This window comes from Scophthalmus maximus, chromosome 11 (genome assembly GCF_022379125.1).
Source record: "Scophthalmus maximus strain ysfricsl-2021 chromosome 11, ASM2237912v1, whole genome shotgun sequence".
NCBI lineage: Eukaryota > Metazoa > Chordata > Actinopteri > Pleuronectiformes > Scophthalmidae > Scophthalmus > Scophthalmus maximus.
This window is the reverse complement of record NC_061525.1, coordinates 19471411-19482500: the sequence shown is the minus strand read 5'-3', so window position 1 is coordinate 19482500 and position 11090 is coordinate 19471411.

Genomic DNA, 11090 nt, shown 5'->3' with positions numbered 1-11090 from the left:
ACCACTCGGACCATAATGAGAGAGGATGAGGGGAAGAGGAGAGGATGCAGTTATGTAGAGTCATTCAGCTGCAGCTTGACATTTAGAGGCGACGACAACCGACGTCCCGAGTCGTTTTCACACGTGAAACTAATCTAATTACTGACATTGAAATGATCATCTGCTGCACTGCCTCTTTTTACTGGAGAAAAGTGCTGATATCACCGCAAAGTCCATTACCATGTGAGGCACACACACACACACACACACACACACACACACACACACACACACACACACACACACACATTCGTCTCACATTTCCTGAACTCACCCCCGTCCCCCCCCCCCAGTTTTTCCGCCAGTCTTTTAACATGCGCCGCCACAGCTGCACCTGCACAGCGTGGCAGCAGTGTCTCTCTCTCTCCGTGTGCTTTTCAATCAGCCTCTCCTCTCTTTGAGACATTCTGTCGGAGTGGCTCCCTCCCCGGCTCTGCGGTACGTTTTCAGATCCTGCTCCGTCTGCAGAGGAGTGAACTCAAGCGCTCACCCCGCACCCCATGCCTTCAATGCACACCCCCTGGCCGACGATCGCCAGCAGGGGGTCCCAGTTTCCTGACACACAATGATCTCTCAATTTGAGGGGAAGTAATCCATTTAGCTTGTGCACGCGGCTTCCATTTTGGTGCCTTTATGACAGTGTCCCCCACCTGCCCTCCCCGCCCCACTTCGCCCCCCCCCGCCTGTCTGCCCTTGTTGCAGTGTCTCTTGATTCTGCAGCCGCGGGTTTAATGGCTGAACAGATCAGCGCACGGCTGGTTTAGTCTTTTCACTCACGATTGTGAATAAATCTGGTCAATATCTGTTACGCGCTCCAGCATCTGCTGGAATGTGCACAGTCCGCTGCAAATGTGATGCTCAAGCGAGGGACTGTTTCAATTGAGAATGAGAACAAATGTGCAATTTCCAACATTGTCATACAAAATAAACATTGAAAAATGTATTTTGAAAAAAATAAATATATATATTCATTCTTTGTTATTCAGCAGAATCATGCAAAAACAGATTTACTGTAGGCAACATTTGGTGGAATGATGAAACTTGGACCGAGAAAGAATCACTTAATTGTTGACGTGGGTCTGGACAAAGGGGCAGATCCAGGATTGTTTGTATCACTTTCTGAAACATTGTGCGATAGGATTTTTTGTTGTTGAAATTTTCACTGATTTTCGCGGGAATAATTCATGGAGCTAGATGAACAAAATCTGTCACATGTAGTGGACTGATATCTATGAGTGTGTGAGATTTGATGCAGCTTAATTGAAAGGACTATTGGGCCTTGTTGGAGGTATATATGAGCTCTACTGGTTGTAGTTAATCTACGTATTCAGTTTGTACAGTATTTGTACACTATCTATCCTATATGACTTGGCATGATCAAATACCAGATCGTCTCATTTGTGAGTAGCTATTTCAGAGGAGACCTCGGCGCTCAGCAGAGTGGAAGTAAAAGAGATCAACAACAAAATCTTCTCTGAAATGAGCGCGACTGGTCGGCCCCGGCCTCCGCGGCGAAACTAACCGGCTAAAGGTGTCAAGCTAAGGGGTCACGACTCGCACACACATGCAATAAGCGGTACGCACACACAATCCGAATATGGGACTGTGTTGCCATGGGAACCACCCGACAGATCCCGTGAGTGAGACGTATTTAAATGGCAATCTATCTGCTCGGCCCACCCTGCACAAATCCCGATTCATTTCAGACGCCCCAGTCCGTCGCTCCCCCCCCCCCCCCCCTGTCCTGGTGCATTTGACCATGGCTGGTCGCACCGCAAAGACAGAACAGCCCAGAGGTTTTTAAGCAGATTATCGAACCCGCGGAGAAACCAGTGGGTGGTGTGTGCGAGTGTGGAAACTAATAAACACATACAAAAAAAGAAAACCCAACAAAGACGTTTGGTGAAAGTGACCAACACTGGGAGGAGGCTTGGTGATGATTTAATTCAAATTGTCATGTTCCTGCTTTAATGTGGATTTACTAAGTGACGCTGAGCCATTTGGGGTAAGAAAGCCGGGGCGTGGACTCTGGCTCCGGGGGGGGGGGGGGGGGGGGGGGGAGTTGAGGATTTAGCTGAAAATTCGTGACACGGCCGAATTATGGTTGAATGTTTTTTCCCTGTTCGAGCCGGGATGGCACAGGAAAGTTTGGCCTGATGTTGAAGGGGAAAAATACTGAGGACAATTGGACAGGACAAAGAGGACAGGAGGATTTTCCAACATCCTGTTAGGCTGAAAACGTTGTAGGGGAGATGTGCATTTCGTACACGTGTTTCTATTTTTGTCCATGTGTTCTCTGTCTCACCTGTAAAGGCTAAATTACCAACAAAGAAAAGCTGGGGGATGTCTTTCCAGACCATCGGAGAAAAATCGAAATAATCTCTTTGCTGTCATACATCACCATGCAGGGTCTTTTACTCTCAATTAAAAGCCCCTGGAAACTTTAGGCATTTCTCCGTGACACGACATTTCTACGTGGTGTGATTTGAATGACAGAGGCCTGTTAAAATAAGATTCTTTGAATGTCATGTTTTTATTAATAGTACGGCCAAATCCTGATCAGCATTGACATCCCCCTTCGTGAGAGAGAAAAGCTCAGTGAAACTCTTGGACCTGGCAGAAGGATTCGTTCTCATGCGGTTAAAAGCCAATTTTTAAAAATAGATGTTCAGGGACCTCCTGTCCTGTCGAGGGGTTAGCTCCCGGAACATAATCTACTTGATATAATGGTGCAGCATGATTGTGTTTACTTAAATGACTACAAAGTAAGAGTGGAACATTTGAGTGAACAAAGGTCCAACACTGGAGCGACGGTTGGTTCCTGTGTCCTTGGGCAAAATATATTGAAGTTTCCGTTGAAGTTTCCCGATGGAATCTGAGTGCTGTACCTGATGACTGCTGCTTAAAAACAAGAGGAGACCGTTCAAATACATGCATACACATGCTCGACCAATCACGAGTCTCAGCCGTCAATCATATAGCATCAAATAACTAATTAAGAGCAAACTAATCGGAAACATCCGAAGACACATCCGTGATCAGAACTACCTAAAATTACAGAAACCATTTTTTTTTGGATTCCATACAGCAGTCAGCCACCAGGGGGCGATCCAGGTGATTTGGCTTCACGTTTGAGGAGCTGTCAGACTCAGGTTGAAATCAAACTGTCTGATTGCAGTCAGATTTGAAATGAGGAAGTTTGAACCAACGGTGTCCCGGTGCTCTAGCGTACAGGAAGTAACTGCATCCTCGGATGTAGCGGCGTTAGCCTCGAGTCGGCACTGATAGCTCGCGGCCCATTAGCTCGCTTGCCTCCAGCCGGGCTCCTCTGGGAGTTCTCCACGTGGAGGATGATTCTTCTTGTTCTGCCGCCCACAGCCTCGCTTTTTAGTGTTTACCTATATATTTTACTCTGACAGAGGGAACAAATTAATCGGCCAGTGCTCTCCGCAGCGAGGCGCAAATGTTCTCTTCGTGACTAACGGTAGTTTTGAGGTTAATTTGTACACCTCCAAATGTGTCCCCTGTGAAACGTGTGTGTGTGTGTGTGTGTTTGTGTGTGTGTGTGTGTGTGTGTGTGTGTGTGATGATGCAGGCGCGCATAAACACATTTTCTTATGTGTGTATACGAGGTATGTGCGTATTCCCCCAGGTTAAGACAGAGCAGTTCCTATGGCGGTATTAATGAATCACTTAGCTAAGTTACAGCCGCTTTAGCTCATATAATTAGATACTCTAGCCTCTTTTACATTTTAATATGCATCATTTAGCCCTTTTTTTTAACCTACCACACACTCATATGAAGGCACATCGGCCCTTATCCCCCCGTGGCCTATTAAATGCAGAGAACTGAGGACCAAGCATGTTTTTAGCTTCATGACTCATGTGTGGAAATGTCATTCGGTTAATTATATTTCAAGGAAAGAATAAAACACATAAATTACGAGGAAACAAAAATGTTAAAGTTGTAGAACAGATAAAGATACATATGCAAACTTTTAAGGAATAGTTCAACTGGACCTCGGCCAATCGAGACGTTCACTTGTGTTCGTGAGAGCCACAGAATGGACACGCAAGAATTGCGTCCCATTGAGCTCTGATGAACTTTCATGCACTTGTGAGCTTTTGATGGTTCACTGGAATACTTGGAATAGGGAGAATGGTGTCGCTTTCACTCCCACTCCTCGCCCCGAACGTCTGTTCTTACTCTGTGTAACTTTGGTGAGCAGGTACGATCTCCAGGTTCACGAGTGATGCTGAACTGTAGATCATTGAATAAAACCAAAAAAAAACCCCCCACAGTGTTTATCTCCAATTTCAGAGAGGCAACTTTTAAAATCTTGGTGTATTTGTTACAACAGCAGCTCTTCTGGTTCAGGAAGCCGGGGATCATGAGGAACGTCCAGCGTTCGGTGAGGTGTCAGATCAGTGAGTGGGAGTATCAGGAGATTGATAGACTTCACTGCTTGAACAGAGACCAACAGAATAAATCCCAACGTGAGGCTGCTGCTGGGTAAAAGTTACTTTAATGGGCACTTGGACCTTAATATATCAGAAATACACCACAGAGGTACCAAACTTCACTACTTTCAAATACCACACATTTGACCATTAGTGGGATGGACACTTTTAACAGCCGACGATTACCACACACCTACAGTATCAATCTTTTCATGTTACTCCCTGCAAGAAACGCATTGTATACGTATTTGCATTTATGTATGTATTTATGTGAATGTGTGTGGACTTAAAGACTTGGGCCCCCGGAATTAGATCACCTCCTCTCCTCAAAAGCGACACGGCAGACGTGGAAGACGAGCAATGTCTTCATGACAACAGCTATACCGGCAGCCAGTGTGACACGCCGCTGAGCTCATTATGTCGGCAAACGCTCATCCAATAAACATAAATCTGCATACGACTGAAAGGAAACTTAAACTTGCATTACCTCATGCATATAGCAGCGTCTGACTCGATTGAGTGACATTCATCATTATGAACTTGAATGGCACAGTGGGACGGTGTTAAAAGTCTGGTTTTATTGCAGGCCAGGGACGTCGCGCCACATACTGTACCCACAAAGTCACGCTGAGGGCATCTGTGCAGAGTTTAAGTGGCAGCGGAAGAGAGAGGCGAGTAAAGATCTAAAAAGCTGCTTATTTTCACAAATGAAGGAGCGACATTGGAGAATTTTCTCTTCTTTTTTTGTGAATGATTAGATTTCCCCCCTGAACAATTCCAGCCCAAGTTGCTGAAAGTAACCAGAAGAAAATAAAGTGGGCTTGCGGTTGTCTCAGAAACATTTCCCACAGCTTTGTTGTCTTTCCAGACACCCCCCCCCCCCCCCAAAAAAAAAGAAAAGAAAGATTTTCCCCCTTTATAATGCACCCGTGGGTTCTGCAGTGGATTCAATGCATGAGATGTTCTCATGTGTCCTGTGCCAAACGCTCGCTCTCCGCTGAGCATGTTAACGACCACCACAGATGGGCTGCATCACTTCCTCTGAGAGCGGCCTGCGACTGCTCAACGTCAGAGAGGAAGAGACAGACGGTCAGACGGACGGACAGAGAGAAAGAGTTTTAAAAAAATGTTGGTTTTTTTGCGAGCGCATAGAAGCCAAACACTTCAACCAGCAGGAAAAAACGTTTTTTTTAATTGATGTCAGAAGATTTGGGTTCCCCCAAATTTTTAATGGCAACAGAGCTCAGGCTTTAAATTTTAAAATTCACAATTAACTGGAAACAAGTTTCCAATTTCCATAGTTTCTTTCTTTAATATTTACACTGGACTCCAGCCAGTTATTTGCTGAGGATTAGGAAAACACTGAGCTATAGTCAGACGGCCGATGGGGCGAAAACACGAGCAGTCAGACGACCATACGGACGGTAGACAAATCCCCCCAGGTTAGCCAAATTAATTTGGAAGAGAATATTTATGCAGCATGTTGTAAATGTATTAACTAAACTTTCCATAGCACAGTGTTGGGGAAGCGAAGGTGAAGCTACAGGCTACATGCTACAAATTATCCATGTGGCAGTTTGGGGCTGAAGGAATTTCTGGAGTTGAATATAATTTGAATATTTAAAAAAAAAAAATCAATACAATTCACATGCTGTAATTACTAATTGAATGTGTATTTTTATCTATTTTATAAATGTGTTCAGCTCGGTGGCTCAAGCTCGACCTTCTCTCCTCGAGAAACATAAAAATGAAAATTTCTATTTGAATACTAAAATAATAAGGAAGGGAATTCGAATGGGATTATGGAAGAAGATTGACAACCTCATTCATTTTGACCCCACCTTCGGTACGAGGTCAAAAACATGGAGCTGATACTGTAGCAGGACCGGCGCCTCATCAACCCCTTCTCCGCTGACCTGCTCTCCAGAGCCGGGTCCGAGTGGGACAGGGCCCCGCCCTGTTAAAGCTACATGTTGTAATAAAATAGAATTATCATCTTACTGTCATTTTGGCTCCACGTTTGGCAGAACGGCCAAACGTTTGCTGGGAACGTGTCCAGACACAAGTGCTAACACATCTTATTCATAAACACGCACTTTTACTAACACGCGCTTGCCAACTGTTCTCCCGCTGCAGAACCCCCCCAGACACTGAAAGTTAACAGTGCAGGACATCTCTCTGAACTGCTCATCGCCTCCATCTCCAGCTCCACTGTTCCCGGCTCTCGGGCCCAGAGGGAAAGACCCAACATAGGTCGTTCTTACTCAGGAAACTCCCAGGCCTGAGTCCTTGCCTGTGGGCCTCCAAACTCCCCCCCCCCCCTCTCATCTCGGAGCGAGGATGCAGTTGAATGAACGTCAAGGTGGAGAAGGGCCAACCTCCACCTCCCTGCTCCTCTCTCGCTCTTATCCGAGAGACTTTCTGGATGGATATCAGCCCCCAAACAACTCCCTCTGCCTCATCCTCCCTTTGTCTACCTCCCTCACTCCAACTCGTATTTTACTTACCACACATGGGAAATCCCTCCATCTCCCATTCTTATCTCTGCTCCATGTGCTCTCTCCCCTTAGCGCTGTGGTTGGTATGTTTGTCGAAATCAGTGTGTGCAAAATGGTGAGTAGATTCGATCCTTTTGACATTTGGACGTGTGTATATTAGTGTGTTGTTTTTTTTCCGGACGGCTCTCCAGAAGGTCGGAGGGAGATGTGGTTTCGTGTTTACTTTGGATCCGCTCTGACAGTGATTTCCTCGGCCTCTGCTACGCCTCACGTTGTTGTAACGTAATGCGATGTGAGCCACAAGGTCAGTTTGTTCGCGCATGTGTGTGTTTTTCTCTCTTTAACATTACATACACACTCCTGTTTTTGTGTATATCATTTTTTTTAGTCTGCCTATACTTTCATGCCTTTATGTGCATGCTTGCATTACTTTTCTGTGCACGTGTGTTTGTTTTTGTGTTTGTACACGAGTGTTTGTGTGCGGTTGATTGAGGTTGATGAGAAACCAAGCGTTTGGCAGGGGAGCGGTTGTGGTCACTGATCTATTTACACAAGTTTCTGGCTTGGTCTTTGCGTAAAGTATGCCGTTCAACTCTGGCCTTACAAACAGCAGCATAACACACACACACACACACACACACACACACACACACCCCTCTGTAGGATACATTTTCTACTTCATTCACTGTTGTAAGAATCGTCCGTAAAGCTTGAGTTAAAAGTCGGATCAGGATGAAAAATTTTGATTTAAACAATCCCGCAAAAGCGCTGATGCTTCACACATCTGCAGACCTGAGTCAGTGGGCGAGTCACATTGTTGTGTTGTTACTGAATGAAGCAGGATTCAACATCTGCATATATGTCTTGCCACAGATTCATAATGATACAAAGTTTTACACGGCATTTAAAATCTCTAACCCGTTCCACGTTTCTGGTAGAGCTGTGTGCGCCGCTCTTTTCCCTGCTGTCGCTCACTCGCTTGCTCATTCTCTCTCTCTCTCTCTATCTGTTTTCAAACTTGAATTGCCGAAAATGACGCTTTCTTGAGAGTTTGCTGTTCACAATTAGAACTAAGCCATTTGCATGTAGAACCTCTATTGTAGTTGGTCTGTATCAAGGATCTGAAACTGTAATATTTTGCCTTCACGTGTCAGACACTTTAGCTTTCTTCCTCAGAACTCCTTCGCCTCTCCATATCACACGTCCTGCAGTGTATCTGGACAGTGTATGGTTACCCTGAATTACACTTTCACTTGACGTTCAAATCTCCATCACAGTCTAATTGGATTTTTCCTTCTTCGCCAACACACAGATTGCTGTTTATGTCTTTTCCCGTCCTAATATTTACATGCTGTAAAAGTGCCAGTAAACACTCTGTCTCGATTGTTGCGATAACCCAACAATCCATCACAAAGATGTTTTACTTTCTAAGCTGCCCGTCACCTGGTTTCACAGGATTCACACGACAATGCTTGTTTCCATTCACGTGACACCAGCTTTGTCAGTGTTCTCTTCAACAGCGCATTCAGCTGATGGGATTTTGCATCTTTAGTGTATTTACATATTGCGTCCAAAAACCAAAATAAATTGCTTTTCCATTCTTTGGCAGCAAATGTCTCGTTCCAGCCTTGGAGTGCTAAAAGGAACTTGTTATACATCTTTCTGGCAGCTGACTGCTGCAATTTGGCGATCGCAACTTATTTTCCCTGATTGCACAACGATAGTGTTAGTTTGAATTTAGTTTGAAAATGCACCATCTGACGTTTCTCTGCTTCTCGTTTACGCAAGTCGTTGTGTGTTCTCACGATTTGATGTTTGTATCTTATTGACATTAAATCTCTGTCGAGGATCATCTTCCTGACTGGTTTACAGAGGGTAAATATGTCATAATACCTGGAGCGTGAAACAGGAAATGAGCTGTTACAGATCGCTCACACGTTTGTGTTTGAAGCTCCAACAGAAACACTGCTCGTTTCACTTTGACGTCATGCGTTGCCGATTTGTGGTTCCAATTCTTCTCTTTGCTTACGTTGTGTGCACGGGCACCAGCCAACCACATCATGTTGATGCGAATACAATTTTGTGAAATATCTATGTAATTCATTCTTGGTGTCTTGAACCTGTTGCTTCTTTACAAAAATCTTTTGGTGGCAAGATGTAAAAATATCACAAAGAAGAGTAGAGCAGAATAATGAATATGATTTCACAATTCACACCAGAGGGCGAGAGAAAAACAACGCTCAACGTTGAGTCTTCCTCAGTTTAGTGCTAAATGTAGCACGCAGCAGGAGCCCATAACTCAAACCGTCAGCAAAACACACACACACACACACACTGGGCCCTTAATGGATACAAGACAAACGGTGTGATAATGCGGTTTCATAAATATCCTGAAAACCATCAACGGCAGAAGCATTACATCACAATCAACTGAACTGAAAGGATTTCAATGTTGGTAATAGTGTGTTAGGTGTTTCTCAAAAACAAATCTCTGATTTCATTAAATGCCCTGAAGCCAAATTTGCTGTCTGAACATTTGTCTGTAGTGTAAAATGTTCTAAAACTGGTATTAAATGTTTTACTGCTGCATTTTACATGACCTTATTTAGACTTTCTCTCAGCACCCCCAACTCTGACCTCCAGCGTCCCTGCATTGTTGCGTTTGCCTGCTTGTAGAAGCAGCGCAAGAAGTCGTCTTCGACAACTGCTCTCGTTTTCACTCCTTCCATGTGTGTAAATGTCGGTGGAGGAGGACCAAGGACACGTCTGCTTCGTGTGTTTACTGACTAATGGCTTCTACCTCGCTGGTTTCAAACGGTCACAGATGATTACATATTTCCGGCCACTTAGTTGTTGTATTTAGATCGACAATGCAAAAGCATTTGCGCCAGTGTTCAATGTGGTCATGGTGTTTCCCCGACCGACCTCCGGGGCTGGTCTGGACGATCGGATCGCGATCCATCTCCGGTGCCTCTCGGGTGCATTTACACCTGCACTTTCATGTGGTCGAGAGCCATTCAATTGCAATCCGATCGGGCAAAAATGTTAATGTTAAAGCCAGGTGTGAATGGGGTTTGCTGTGGAAAAGGGTCCATTACCTCAAGGCCCTTTCAGACCCGCATCTGCAACCTGACTCGGTCGGACCAAGTAACATTTCCGTATCACTTTCAGTGAAGTCTGATTTGTGTGGCGTCACGTTAACATAATGGCTGCAGCGGGGAAACGTGAAACACCAGAGCCGGGGGTCTCAGACTTTCTTCTGAGATCGCTGTAATAAATTTATTATCTCAAACCTATTCTCATATACACAAAGAAAAGAAAATCAGTTTAATCAATTGTGAAACGTTGTGGAAGGAGCCAGTTTTCGGCTGATCTGATCAGATCAGATCGGACACAGTTAGAATCAGAAGAGGAAGCAGTCCCACCCTGTCTTTTCAGTTTTCATTCATGCCAGCCATGTGTTTGAATGAATTAATATCCGGCAATACAAAAACACTTTACATTCAACATGAGAGCAAATAACAATTAAACCAAATGCACCAATTAATGTCCTGTCATTCATTGCGTGTGCAGTGTTGGGCAGTAAAATTCACTCAAACAGTACAGTCAAACAACGAGATGGATACAAATATATTAGATTCACTGTGAGGGCTGAGTCCCCTGAGCTAATGATCCTCATTAATTAAGGATTTAATGTGATGCAGCCTGAGTGAGAGAACGGTCGACTTCCTCGCTGTCGAAACATGTTTTAGTGTCCGTTTTCTCCCATTGCACCAAATATGGAGAGAGCAGGATGAAGCCAATTATGTTATGTCTGCCCACAGACTGTATACAAAGATGGACGACACGTCTCCACTTCCTCTTGTTGTGCAAAAATCTATGATATGTGAGAGACGTCACCATCTTGCGATTTCGACGTCTTTTGGAATCAGAGTCTGTGCATCAGATGGAGGTTCTCGACCAATCGCGAGTCAGTCTCAGCTGTCAATCATGACCTTTCACCCTGGTTTTATTGCATCAAGTATCTTATTTTAAAAAAAAACTGAAATCTGAAACTTGAACCCTTGAACACATCAGTGTGATAAAAACTAC